Source organism: Cornus florida, unplaced genomic scaffold (assembly GCF_030987335.1).
Source record: "Cornus florida cultivar Cherokee Brave unplaced genomic scaffold, ASM3098733v1 CherokeeBrave_3.0.0_Hap2_Chr02, whole genome shotgun sequence".
NCBI classification, from domain to species: Eukaryota; Viridiplantae; Streptophyta; class Magnoliopsida; order Cornales; family Cornaceae; genus Cornus; species Cornus florida.
The window spans coordinates 28102501-28106348 of NW_026775572.1; positions in this window are offsets into that span (position 1 = coordinate 28102501).

Below are 3848 nucleotides of genomic sequence, written 5' to 3' on the forward strand. Positions count from 1 at the left end.
AATGCCCTTCAAAGCTCATTTATCCACATTTGATGCCATAAAATATCGCATCCCACCAAAAGTCACTTATACACATACATATGTATACACATATATAACACATCATCACATAAAATAATAAATACTTGTTAATGGAAAATAATACCAGGACTCACACAGCGCGCAAAATGATGTACGAAAAGTAAATAAAATATAAATCCAGAAAAATCCAAGACATTACATTATAACAAACAACATAAACACAGATAGATAGAAAAAAATGAATACAAACCCGAAACTCATGCTCTCTCTTTCTATGTATAAACCCATCATGCTTATAACTCAAATCAAACCCTTGCCCTTTCACTGTGTGAACCCATTAAGCCACAAACTCAAATCAAATTTTAACATTTCTATGTAAAACACTAATTGCCAGAGAATAAAGAACATTCAAAGTGAACCAAATCATCACATGACAGATTATAAATTTCTCAATCAATCGTCACAATATTTCAATCAAATTTTACTGTTGTCACCGAAAATTTCACCTCATAAGTCACCATGTACAAAATCTCAATTGCTTCAATCTTGACAAAATGTGTTGCGCAATATCTTTGTGTGAAAAAAATTACAAATTAAACACAAAATAATACCATATGGGTCTCTCAAAATACCCAACATTTATTCGAATGGAGAGATATAATCAAAGTGGGTCTAAAAAAAAACAAAAAACAAAAATACCACATGTTTTAGTCTTTTAGCGTTTCTTCTCCAGCAAACACTTCCTCTTCAATATTTTCTATTGTCCTAATAATTTGTAATTTACTGAACGATATATATACATAGAGGGAGGGAGAAAGTAAAGGAGAAGAGAGAGACGTCCTAAGGGATAAACGTGATTATTTTTTTAATCAGAAAACACATGTTTGGGTTGTGTTTAATAAGATGAATAGTGACTTATAACCATGTTGAAGAATATGAACAGTGATGACAGACATGACCACACATGGTATTTTTTACGGCAATATTCAACCGGTGCATCACCGAATGGAGCAAAATGCAACAAAAAGGTATAGTTTAGAGGGTTTATTGCAACTTTTGAAGTTCAGGGGGGTCTGTTACAGATTGGCCAATAGTTCAGGTTGTTTTTATTATTATATTTTTTTTTCATTTAACCCTTCTTTTTATAAAAGGCAAAATTTGTGAAAAATGACATGGTAGTAAATTCATGATAATACCATCCTTTCCTTTATTTTCTTTCCCAAAACATGATTCATAGTTTATCTTTTATTTTCCTTTATCAATCAACCAAACACGATAAGTGGTTAACTATATCCTCTTATTTCCTTTCTTTTTTTTTTATCTTCTAACTAATCTTATCATTTTTTTTCTTTTCCATTGTACCAAACATAACCTAAATGATACGTTGAATTCCTCGCACTAACTAATGAAGTATAAAGGTACATATCTAATTAAATTGTTTTAGGTGTACCTACTAAAAAAATTAATATTTTATTTAATTATTATTTTTGATATATCTTGACAAGAAATAAACTTACAAGTCCATTTTGCCCTTAAAAAACTTTGACTTACAAGGAAGTACCACTACAGTTGTCAGAGATCGATGTCTATGGACAATTAACATTCCACAGGCGTGCTCTGCCAACTGGAATAGGATCTTACAGCTAAGGGGAGTGGCTAGGACGATGATGAGGAAAAGGGTGAGTTCGGGATGTCATACTTAGTTTTGGGAGGACAATTGAACTGGTGGAATTCCTCCATCTCAAAGATCCACTACGGAGGCAATTCAGATTTCAGATTTCTGGCATTCTTCCCAATCAAAAACTCTTATCACTTAAGATCAACAGTGAATAAAGCTTCCCACACAATGTTTTGGCTGGCACCTCATCATCAACAAAAACTATGACATCATATGGTCTAGAGTTCACTCCCAGTCCCGAGATGTATGTTCATTCTCTGGCTGGCTGCATAAAATCGACTCTCCATTCTCGACCGTAGGTGTATGAGATCTGCTCCTGGTCCCAAACTATGCCTGCTATGCCAAAGAGAAGATGAATCACATAAGCATTTTAAAAAAAAATGTGATTTCACTCGACCAGTTTGGATATCCATACAGGATAAATGCAGAGTCCATTTTCTTCTATCATCATGGAATGAGTTGGTTGCTCAAGTTTCAGATCGGTGGAATAATCGAAGCCTCTTCACCACTGTATGTAACCTCTCACTCTCCACCACGGTCAACAAAATACGGACTAAGCGCAACAGTAGAAAACACAAGAATCAAAGGCGTTTACAGATGGAATTCTAAAACAAATTATGGATATGGTTAGACAAAGACTACTCACAAGGAAGGTGCATGATTCCGCTAAAACCAGAAGAGTGCAACTTGATTGGGATCCTCCTAAGTTTATTCGGTTGCCATCGGACTGATAGATCGATGGGATCGGATCTGTTATGCTTCGTCCCTTCTTCACACACCGGACTTTGGTTTGCATACACATTAATATTCTAGGTCATCTAAAATACAAGTGTGCTCGTTTCAACTGAGTTATTGGCTCTTTGTATATGATTAGGGTTAAGGTTCTGATTGTATGCTTTACCTTAGGGTATGGGCTTTCTTTTGGTCCCAAGGATGCCTTGGGCTATATTTTGGGGCTTCGGCCCATATGTACATTTTTCACAGTTATACTATTGCATTTGGACGCACCATAATTTGAATTAGGGTTAAGGTTCTAATTTAATGCTTTACCTTGGTGTATGGGCTTTCTTTTGGTCCCAAGGATGTCTTGGGCTGTATTTTGGGGCTTCGGCCCATCTGTACATTTTTAACAGTTATACAATACTTTACTTTCTCCGAAAAAAAAATAAAAATAGTATTACTGTGCTTAGAAACACGAGTATTTTAAATTCGGGATTGGTGGAATTCAATTAAGAAATTTAATTAAATTTTTTATTCCAAATTAAAACTTGACAAGATAATAATTTAATACAATCTCAAATATTTTGTCAGTCGGATACCTGACAAAATAATAATTCAAACATGAATTAATTCATGAATAATCATTGATTTATGGAATAAAATTTAATACAATCCAATTCATATCCGACCCATCCAAAGGCATAAATATAATTTTTTTTTTTTTTTTTTTTTTGGGATAAAATGGGTATTGTATGTAACTATAACTCCGAGCATCTCCAATACTAAAAGCTATTTTCGCATGCCAAATCTATATTTTGACAAGTGTTACAGTGTCAAAATATTATATTTTAGTAATTATGCTCTAATAGTGCATTTCATGCAAAATGCTATTTCAGAAAAGAAGCATCCAAGTATTCTAATATGATAGGATTGCTCATGTCAGTTCATGTAGTGCATATAAATCAAAATAATCAATTTTTTTAATGTTTTCATTAGAACATACTGATGCATCTGGAGAGGTAGATTATGCATCCTAGGTGGAATTGAAGATGAGAGGGGAAGAGAAAATACAGACCCAATTCATTAACAGAGCAGCATTAACAACACAACCAAAGGGAAATACAGACCCAATTCATTAACAGAGCAGCATTAACAACACAACCAAAGGGAAAACAATAAATCAGCCATGTGTGTGTATAGAGACAGAAACAGATAGAGGATGAGTGAGAGACTAAGAACCAAAATTAAACTACTAAATCTTAAAATTAACTATGATAATCAAAAGTTCCATTTATTTGATGGGAAAAAAAACATGTATGAAGTTTCCGAAATTGTCAACAGTTAGCAGAACTTCATATTAATACACATAATGAAAATTAATCCAAAATTCACTTCATATTAGGAGGCTGGAGCTTAAATTAGCAATTAT